The sequence below is a fragment of the Achroia grisella genome, unplaced genomic scaffold (genome assembly GCF_030625045.1).
Source record: "Achroia grisella isolate CSIRO2021 unplaced genomic scaffold, CSIRO_AGI_Agris_v1 utg2547, whole genome shotgun sequence".
In the NCBI taxonomy this organism is placed as follows: domain Eukaryota; kingdom Metazoa; phylum Arthropoda; class Insecta; order Lepidoptera; family Pyralidae; genus Achroia; species Achroia grisella.
In genome coordinates this window covers 217,021-228,694 of record NW_026712744.1, presented here as the reverse complement: position 1 = coordinate 228,694, position 11,674 = coordinate 217,021, and the positions used below count along the sequence as shown (strand labels likewise).

The following is an 11,674-nucleotide window of genomic DNA, read 5'->3' as shown; positions in this document are numbered from 1 at the left end:
TATCTTAAGATTAAATTTCATTAAGACACTTTCAGCACTATAATGGTAATAATCAGATATACTGACGCTATAGAATTTATAATATTGAATTTAGATTATTATTATAATGTTCATGTTACGAGTATTTAGATTTTTTTAAGTACCTTCTAAATAATTAAAGTGGAAACATAAACAAGAGAGGTGGATAAGCATAAACATTACAAAAAATATAAATGATATTTTGTGATCTCTAACTCGAAGAAATTACTATGTACAGAAGTAGGTGACGACAGCAAAGTTTAGCATGTTAATGACTAAATTATCATCAACTGCTTTCTCAGTTATCATGAAGGTCAAAGATGTTATTAAAGGTATGTATTTTGTTACAAACTGCAAATAATTAAAATGAAATCGATTAAGACAATAAACTTTCTGCCCAACAGTAAGAAGCAAGTTCACTATCAAATATGTATGTGATATTTTTTATTATATTTGGATAATAGTTAATTCTGGATTTCAGTGTATGCCTACATCGAGTTTCATTTAAATCGACCCAGTAGTTTAGTCACAAAAACATATACAGTCCATTATTGATAGCTTTGTGGTTACAATTCTCATTTTTTAAGAGACAATAATTTTAGTTTTCCAGACAATTTCTATATTTTACCATTGAATCATTTCTATATTTCACCCATAGGTGCCTAGTAGAACACATCACAGAAATTATGTTTAATAACTTAATAAGTCACAACCTTGGCTGGTCGTAGTTTACACAAGCAAATGAGCAAACATCACCCGCGGTCATGTTTGTGTGAACTAGCTTTAGTTTTCAACCATATCGCCTTCCGCGTCACATCACGCAGCTCCACATTCGCAAAAGATGAAACAGCATATTTTTTTAATCTAAGGAAATATGTACAAAGTATGTTGTCCGAGTTTTTATTATAAAAATATATTTTTGCTTTGAAACCACTATACCGGTTTAGTACCCTGAATAAAATTCAAGACTCAAAAGTCATAACTTCAAATCTGACTGAAATAAAAAAAAAGTCGTGTGTCAATTCATATTACTGATTCTTTCTAAAAATTAATCCGAGAGACGGCGGTAGGCTCACCTCCTGAAAGTCTGTCACCGTCCACGCTCCCAAAAAAATATCGAGCGAAATCCGGTCATGCCAAGTGTTGCCTTTACGACTATATCGACAGTTGATAATTCCTCTGCCTACCCTATTTGGAATGACAGTGGTTGTGATATGTATACACATAAAGAGTTATTTCACATTTTATCATAAGTCTATTTTCAGTTTCAAATCTTGAATACCTATATATGTACTATATTGTATAGATCGGTTATTTATTTACCATTACTGTGGTACCTAACCCTGTTGAAGTTATATACATATAATGCATTAAAATAGGGTTTGGAATTGGCGGAACTAAAACTATGTGGTTATTTTTACATATAAATATTTAAATAATGATTTGATGCAGTTAGAATATTAGTACAATACTACATTAATAATACAGTAGTTATGCATGTATTATTTGTAATAAAAAAAACATTATGTGCATTAAAGGTAACACCTGTAGTAGGTCCAAATTGGATTTGTAGTCTCGGGAATATTGAGAGAAGTTATTAATGTGAATGAAGCAATACTGAAAATAATAAGACTATTTTCTCTTGAATTCTAGCTTGAAGCGAGTACCTACCACTTAGTTTTCTCTAAGTAAGTTCCGCAAGAAACCTGGGGTGAACAAATATAGCTATCTATATACAATATGCAATGAATGCAAAGGAAATTATGATGAAAGCACGTCGGAAATGTTCGGTATCACTTTCCGTCGTTAAGTCATGTTAATTGATATATTTACGCCATTTTACAACTCTATGTCTTACCACGCCAGTATAAATTGATTATAGTATTTTATTATTAAGTTCTCATGATATTTTAAATAGTAATAAATAATTATTTCTTAAACAATTATATCATTAGAATATTCTGCTCTTCGCTATATCTTAAAATATTGAATGTTATATTTATAACGTACAAACTTCCCCGCGATATAGTATGATAATATTACTATAGATATAATATTTATTTTCCATTATGTATGTATATAAGCCATAAGTCAGTAAGCATATTACATATTATATATCAAAATCAAACTTAGAAAATAATGCAATAAATAAAAATTTACTTAAGAATAACTGTCAATGTCAGTTTATCTAGTAATTTACGTTATATATAAACAACAGTAATATGTATAGAAAAGTAGAATGATATCTCTGCAATATAGATACTATAAAATTTTGAAACTTGTAATATGTACCTACACTGCTTTCACTCAACCGCATATCCAAATGCCCAAAGCTGTGGAGCCGAATAGAGGTGCCACCTTAATCGGAAGTTTGAATTGACACACATAGTTTCGTTAGCGGTCAGATTCAAATTCATGACCGATATAATTTGTTTTTCAACCTGACCAAACGTGTTTTTAATTTTCTAAAACAAATGCCAATCATCATGGTCCAGAAACATAGTTGGCTATAAAATTGTTGTAGCACGTCGTAAATGTACTATATCTATTTTATCTAACCGCATAGGTCATGTATTTGGGGTTTCGGTCTACCAAATCTCATGTTTCTAGTAGCAATCTGCTATTATGGAATTTATGTTTTATAATGATACTTTCATATGAACGTGAAACTTGTAGAAATATAAGAAATGTGTATATTTAACACCTACTTCATGATTTAATATACACGTGTGAACTAAAGTTTTTATGTGACTGAGATATTATAGTTTTTGTTGACTTTCATGGACATTCATACTCATGCGATGCTATTCATCGTAATTCTTATCGTATAATTGCACTGCCTTATATCACTCTTCAAGTGAAAAAGCGAGCTACTTGATGGCTGAAATAGCCCGAAGACGTTTATATAGGCAGGTACACGTAGACACTTTAAAAGTCTGAAGTAGTTCTTAATGAAGTAATAATTTATATAATGTTTAATGCAAAGTGCAGTAATTAGTAAGTAGTAAAAATATTCAGAGAAATTTCTTTCAGCGGGCCTAACTCCACCTTTATATGATGGCGTTTACTATATTCCGTAGCATAATAACATTGCTAAAGCGTACCTATACTTACTGGAACCGACCTCATTGTGTAGCTTGAATAAATTTTATGACTAAACCGTTTCTAGGCCGTGCAAGTTGTAAAACATTCGAAAACATAGTTGGATCTTAAATGCTTTAGGTACATGAATACAATTGTCTGTCGTTAAGTAATATCGTCAAGTTGCTTAGACAATATGACAATCTAAGTCTGATGTTTTGTTGGTAAATCCTAGTTTAGTTTAAAACATAGATAAAATACAGAAGTAGAGTTTGTACAAAGTCCCGTGAACGGATACTCTGTGCCACCCAATCCTGTAGCTAATAAGGTTGCTTAAAAAGTAGTATTCAGGTGTGAATAGTAAATGACTGAAACAGCACTATACGGAGAAATACAACTCAGTTCTTATGAATGGCAATGTATAAAAGATAACCTTGGGTGTCTCAGTGTACCGATTCCGTAGTTCTGTCTTCTCATGCAAAAGAATACTACATATTCTGTAATGCCCATATTACAGCTCATGTATACAGCTGACGTTTACCACGTTCCAAAAGATAGTCAGTTCATGTACCAAAACCATAAGATAAGCGTTTTAACCAATGCATTTTACAAATATAATTATAATAAATTAATACAAAAGTCGGTCATTCAAAAAGAAAGTGGGTGATTTTGTTCAAAATTGTGTCAGTCTAATGGAGATCGTATAATCGTATTAATTAGAATGTAACATTTAGACCGTACTACGAAGGTAAAGAAAAAATACCGTTTTATTGTAATCAAATTCATACAGTAACTAATTTATTATTATAATTAATATATTCACTTGTATATTAACATCATTTTTAGGGCAAAAAAATATATTACTCGAAGGGTTATGTGTATGGAGATACAACAAAGTTATTACTTTTCTTTTGTATTCGACAATATTTGCTATTTGTTTGGGTTCTTTACAATTTTCAATTTATTTCAATTTCAATTTATTTATTCATGAACAATGTACATTGTATTTGAATGTTGATATGATGGGTGATAAAATTAATAAATTTACATGTTGTCATTTACAGAATGTCATTAATAACAAAAAAAAAAAAAAAACATCAAAAATCGTCAACTGAGTACAAGCATTTGTCTATTAGTAGTGACTTCAATTTTTTTGTAAAGCAACTCAAACTATTCAATAATTTAAGATCCTTCGGTAACTTATTATAGAGTATCACCGCTTGATTTCTTGGGCAACTACGTTTAGTGTAGGAATTATTACCTTCTGTATATTCATTCTCCTTATTAAACGTTGTTTCATGTTCTCTTCAGATTCATACAGATGTTTGTTTTTGATTAATCTGTCAACAAAACCTGTATATAAAGACTGGGTACTGTAAGAATTTTTAGTCTTTTAAAATGCTCTTTACATGATTCCCAGGGTGCAATGCAAACTATGGCTCTAATCGCTTTTTTGTGCGACAATCTTTGTTTGTATTGTATTTGTTTTTATTTAATGCTATATCGTAACCGAGATTCTACAAAGCATAATATACTGTAAGAATTGATCTTCCGAGTTCTTCTTCAGACAACGAAGGGCATAACATGCAGAGCTTATGGCATTATCTAATGCACCTGTTTCCGTTTTCCAGCTAAATAGTGAGTCTAAATGTATTCCCAAGAACTTTACTGTTTCAACTACTTTTATGGCTATTCCATTTAGGTGTGTGCTGAGAGTTTGTTTATTTTTAGCAGTTGTTTTGAACAACATAATATTAGTTTTATTTGTGTTTAGTACCAGTTTATTTGCTACAAACCAGGTATTGAAGGCTGCCATTACTGCATTTACTTTGATATTCAGATCATTGATATCTGCACTAGCAATTACTGCATTTGTATCGTCCGCAAATACAACCATTCCAATGTCAGAAAATAATTTCAGCATGAAGTTAATTAAATCATTTAAAAAAATAATAAAAAATATAGGGCCCAGTACTGAACCTTGAGGCACAAATTGTTACAGTTACTAATGATGATTTATATACCTTCCTCGTGCCGTCTTCATCCATATCGACAATTTCTACGAACTGTTTTCTGTTTTAAATAGGATTTTAGTAGAGAAAGGGCTTTATCTTTAACACCGTAGTGGGTAAGTTTACTTATCAGAATCTGGTGCTCGATTGTATCGAAGGCTGAGCTCAAGTCCAAAAATACTCCAGCAACTTTTAATTTATTATTTAATTGCCTTGTTACATCATTAACCATGGCATCAATTGCATCTGGTGTTCCTACTCCTTTTTGATACCCAAACTGTCGTGCGTTTAAAATTGAATTTGTATTAAAATAGGACATCAGTTGTATCTTAATCGCTTTTTCCAATATTTTAGATAACACTGGAGAAACAGCAATTGGTCTATAATTATTAATATTTGTTTTTGACATTTTCTTATGTATGGGAATTATTTTTGAAATTTTTAATTGTTCTGGGAAAACTCCCTGATCAATACATATATTAAAGAAATACGACAATGGGTTCGCTAATATATCTATATTTTCTTTAATTATATTTAAAGGCATATCATCATAACCAGTTGACTTTTTGTTCTCCATTCTCTTTACTATCGAAATTATTTCTGATGCAGTTGTTAATCGAAATATCATTTTAATATCATGCTTTGTAACATTATTATATAATAGTTTCATTGCATCTTCAGTATTTGCAGTGTCTTTTGTACTATAATCAAATTTTTTTGAAAACATTTCCGCAATTTCCTTTGTATCTGAGATGGTCGTATTGTTTGATATTATTATAAGTTTCTCATGTCTACTAAGTGCTTTATTACTTTTATATCTATTTACAACTTTCCAGATTTCTTTATTTGAGTTAATACATTTCTTTATCTCGTTCTGTACTGTTAATGTAAATAATACATGTGTTATTATAAAATAACTTATTTAGTTTTTCTAAGTATAAAGTTTAATTTAATATTACTTTTGTCAAAATTAAGTATGGATTTTAGTTGAATAAAAATTAAAAAAAATTTAATGCACTAATAATGTTTCTGTTACAAAATTTCATGTTTAAATGTGAGTGCTAATTATAGACAATCCGCGTATTTCAGTACAATACACAATACGTTTTATTTATAATCCGATTAGCAAAGGATTTCAGAACAATTAGAAGATATTGTTTCCATTATTATACAGGCTTCAGTGATCATTGATGTTTATTTCAGTACAATTCCAGTTGGTAGAGCAAAAAAGTGTAAAATTCCAGAGTTTCTTCAAGCGATTTCTAGAAATTACCGACTGCGGTCACTTTCTGGTTTAATATTTTAACAACAATCTTTGTTGGAACTGGTAGTGTTTTTATTTAATCTTCAACGATTGCACAACCATGAAAAAGATTGAAATGAGTTTACTTATAATGAATGAAATAGATAATCTATGAATGTAATAATAAGTCTGTAGTAGGTACATAGTCAGTACAGTAGTTCTGGTTGTGATAGTAAAAGTTAATGTCGATAATTTTTGGTATTAAATACATACAGCTATAATATTATTTATTTTAACACAGGAATATTTAGCTTCTTAAAAGGCATTGAAATAATAGAGAATATCTTATATATAAGACAGTACTTTAAAAGTAAAAGCTTAGCTTTATAATATTGTTAAGTTATTAAACATCTCTGTATTTTATAAGGGTACTTACCTGTTTGCAAGGAAATAGATAATAAAGAGTTTCATATTATTACCACAAATGCTACGTTATTTCTAAACTTTGAGCCGGGTTCTGATGTAATGGTTTGCCATGCTTTGATATGTCAGTTTCGCTAAATCTTAGATTAGACGCCTTATTCATTTAATATTTGGGCAGTTTCAGATGAAATATTTTTGCCTGGTTCTATTTTGGTATTTTATTAAAAATTATCTCTTTTATTGTATGTGTTTTCCATTCCTGTTGTATAGACAAAACTCTAGTTCTATATTTTTTTAAGCGGTTCCTGATAGTTATATTTATACCAGCGTGATAAGAAACATATAGTAGAGACAAGTGATGATAAAAAATATAACTAATGTTTAGCAAATACTATAATAGTTTTTTGATCAATAGTTGTACAAATTGTATAGGATTTTTACGTAATCTACTTTGTTAATCACTATTCTAAACAAGATTAATTGAATTTATAATTTTTATATTTGATCGAATAAGATCAACATTTACAATTATCATCAGCGAAATACTCCGAAATCTGCCAATAATATGCATGATTGATAGCATAGATCTTATAACACATAATTTTAATAATTTCTTAATGTATCGAATTTATTTTAATAAAATTAGAATACATCTAGTAATTGAAGCTCATTTTTATATAGTAGCATCTCTAAGTTACTAACGGAAATCCGTAAGATCTAAATGAATTATTTATATAAGACAACTTTGCAGCATCTTGCCACTACCATGACTTCTGTATAATAGAGTTACTATTTACAAAGTTGCATGTCTATCTATAGTTAGTTATCTTTGTAAATCCCATACATCTATACAGGTAGGTATAGTAAATGCTTATGCATCTCGCGAACGGAGAAAGTGGCGATCCACGAAACGCGACCACATCTCGACACAATCTTATTGACTTCGGTTCAGAGTCGAGGTCAGCTGCAGAACAGGTTTCGTTCACATTATTTACTTTTCATCGAGAGGAAGTAAAAGTTTTACGTTACAGTGTGTAAACGTTTAGTATTTATACTATTGCATACTTTGTCAAAGAACCTCTTGGAAGGTCTTTGCGAATAAGTACTTCGTTGTTTACGTTACTTTCTTCTTTCTCGAATGCATTCATGTTCTTTTAAGATAATATTTTTATTTTATTTTTTTCATTAATTGACTAGTACTTGTCTACAATTTCTGTTTTCCCCTTCCAAGTGATACCATACATCTTCGTATTAAATGTAGGTAATTAAAACTGTTTGAGCCGTTTAGTTGTGAAATAATACCAAGCAGAGAGACAGACAAAATTTCTCGTTTATAATATTAGTTGGAATTTTATTTGTATACGTATAGTAGAGTATAATGTACTATAGAACACAAAATGGATACAATAGTATCCATTTTGTGTACTAATATAGTAGAAGTTATGCATAATATGTCTTATTTGATAATGACAAATAAGGGTCTCTATAAATTTCTTATCGATCGCGAAACTGACTATCGGAAAAAGAGGCGGCGTGTTAAATCACCACACCAAGGAGGTCGTCAATAATAAGTGTCACACAATGAACAAAACAAAATTGGTGTAATTTCCGGGATACCAAATTAGGTTACCCTACTACGGCAAATCAAAAAACAAACATCCGGGGGTACTTCTGTCCGTTCTCTATAGGCCAATTTACAGAATGAACTTTTCTAAATTGGCTTTGTTTCGGGTGATCCGAGTTATGACGAGTTTCCTTACTTTCATATCATAACAGTGAATAGTAAATCCTAGTGTAGATATTTATGTATTTATTTATATATAGAAATATATAAGACAGAATACAATATTTATATAATATATTACCTATTGATTTTCTATTATACCAAAATAAAGTTAAAATATAGTTAACTTATTCTTATTACAAATAAAATATAATGTTTGCTATTTTATTGAAATCAATTTCAACATGAAAATATTGCCCAATAGAAATTAGGTAGATTTATTTTTAGTAATAACTATACTTAGTATTATTACCTAAAATAAATTATTGGAATGAAGATTAAATTAACCTCTCATCATTCAAACAGAAATTGAATGAAAAATCTATTCATAGTAGTAGGTTCTGCTAGTAATGCTACAATATAATATAGAAAAATAATTTATAATCTTGTACATCGCTGATTTCTATTGAAATAAACTTATTATTAATAAGGGTTTATTTAGAAAATAAAAGAAATACTTGAAAATGTGGCCTCCTTTCCCTCACTCTATATTTAGCACTATAAACTCTAGAGTCAAGAGTATTATTACTCGAGACTGTATTGAGGCGTGATAGTAAAAAAGTAATCGAATATACAGTTAGATGTTAAGGCGCACCACGATTAAAAAGTTGTTAGAAACGAATACAGCAATCAAAAAATGTTACAATGTTCATGTGTGCGGCGGTAGCTTTTATTTTGGCACACTTAAGTAGCCAGTCAGAGTAACCATTCTCATTGTAGACTCTCAACGGTCTCGACAATCGTCCTGAATATTCAAATAAAATGTATTCGAATGCCATTATTTAAGATCAAGGTCAGGTTATTGTGTTGCCAAAAAAATATTGTTATTGTCAAGTATATAAATCATACACAATACATATTTTTGTGAGATTAGAATAGCGAACAAGTTGACGGATGGTAAGCGATAACCGTCGTATATATACGAGTATATAAGCTGCAATATGGATTATGGACATAACGTTATCATGTAATACATTTCCGTACCATAGGACTATGATGTCATGCAACTTGTTTTGTAATTTCACTGCCAAATCTAACCTTAAAACCAAAAGAACAGCAAGTTGGGTACTTAGGTACTCATATTTACGACTTTTTAGTCTTCGTCTAGTATACATATATGTGTTTTTAAGTTAGTTTTGTATCTAATCTAGCTGTTTAACTATACCTATTTTATTTATTTTTTTACACAACAAATAGAATAAAAATGATGTTAAAGGTTTTCGAAATCGATTAATAATACTTGGCCTCTAAAGTTTTCTCTATCGAAACCGTTTACAAGCTTCCCATTAAGGTTAATGTATCAAAAGTTTCGCTGCCCCAACTCTTTCCTCAAGCGGAAGTTTAAAACAGACATTACAAGCATGAAAGTATTTTATGTTTTGAACAATATTTGTATGCTTAACACTTTTATTGTGTTTTAAACTTAGAAATATATGTGAATTATGCAATACTGAACATAATTATAACAAACAACGTGTTATTTTTTTTATATATAACTGCAATGGAAATGGCGGTATTTTATAAATTTATCGAATCATTCCTAAGTAGTGTCATGCACCTGTTACTTGTAATTTTACTAACAATGTAACAGTGCTATAATTACGAGTTGTTTGCTTCGAGAAAGTGTTTCTTATAAAGCCTACTATCGTATATTATAAAGCCTGACATCAATTTATTAGGTAGATTTTAAAGATGTAAGTGCTTAATAATCAGTTGTAGGACTTACATATGTTCATTTCATTTGTTATGGGTAGGTATAGTGTCAAATACCCATGAAGTGGCATTACCATGTGAAAGTACGTTCATATGAACACATTCGCATTTAATATGACTTTCATATACATTCTAAGCAATAGCTAACGGCAATCTTTATGGGATAGAAGATGCATATAACTTATTGTCATTTTATAGTCTGTTGAAAATATTAAAAATGTCATAGTACGTGCGATATATGCATATAACATAAATTAAAACTAACGTTATTATAACGTATTTAAATTGTAAGTACAAATTGATTTAAGGTTTTAATCTTTAATCCCTAACTAATCTTTAATCCTAACGGGAAATGTGAGTATTAATTACTTTGGGTAGCTTTGTCCTGTGTAAAACAAAGTAAATAAAAATTAAAAACAAAAAACAGCCTTGTTAAATTCACTTCCTTATCTCATCCTTCAACCGAAAGCGAAAGCAAACAGCTTTGCAGTTGAAGTCTAGATAGACGTACATTTGCGTAGATGTATCACGCAGAAAACTTTGTACAAAGTAAACTTAATTTTTTATTTCTTCTTCTTCTTTTAATTTAAATGGCTTTCACCAAATGAGGTCGGTGATTTTGCCAACGTCGTCGTTTGGGAGACACAGTGGTGTTTACGGTTTTCTTGACTGTGTTCGTAGAAAGGACTGTTTCAGTTGGCTGAGAATGCTAAAAATAAGGACAACACAACATAATATGTAAGCTTACAATTAAAATAGTAGTTAAGTAAAATACATGTATAATAAAATATATTCGAGTCGACGACCTCGGTGGTCTAGCGGTCTACCACACCGCTTTACGACAGATGGTCGCGGGTTCGATTCCTCGCACGGCACAAACATTTGTATTCATGAGTATGATTGTTTGTATCGGTCTGGGTGTTTTTTATCAGTTATCTAGTACCCATAACACAAGCTTTAGCTAGCTTAACTTGGGTCTAGATGGCGCTGTGTGAATTGTCCTGAGATTTTTATTATATATATATATATATAACAGGTTGACAGACATGACATAGACAGGGATTTTAAAGTATGGGGTTTTTTTATTTGATACCACCTCTTCATACTTTAAACTAATCTAAGAGGGTAGTCAGATTAATATGTAGTTGTTATTAGACAAGTTGAGCATATGTTTACATAACCTGTATTATTATTGGGTACATGACTGTGACCGTCATTCATTCAGAATACTATAAGTAAGGCATGACACTACAATCACAAGGTCCTAAATCAGAGTTTGTACGGTAAACGCACTTCAATTTACATTGCACATGACCATCAATCTTTAGATCGGTACAAGTTCATATTGAGTGAATCACACCGTTTTAATTTATAGAATAATATTTTTCACCTATCATGATG

General features: G+C 30.3%; 1 protein-coding gene across 1 annotated transcript in view; it reads left to right on the top strand.

The window, feature by feature from the left end:
* Positions 1 to 11,674, top strand: part of LOC131842840 (acyl-CoA Delta-9 desaturase-like) — a 29,949-nt gene that overhangs the window by 2,606 nt on the left and 15,669 nt on the right. The gene's annotated exons all lie outside the window — the stretch shown is intronic.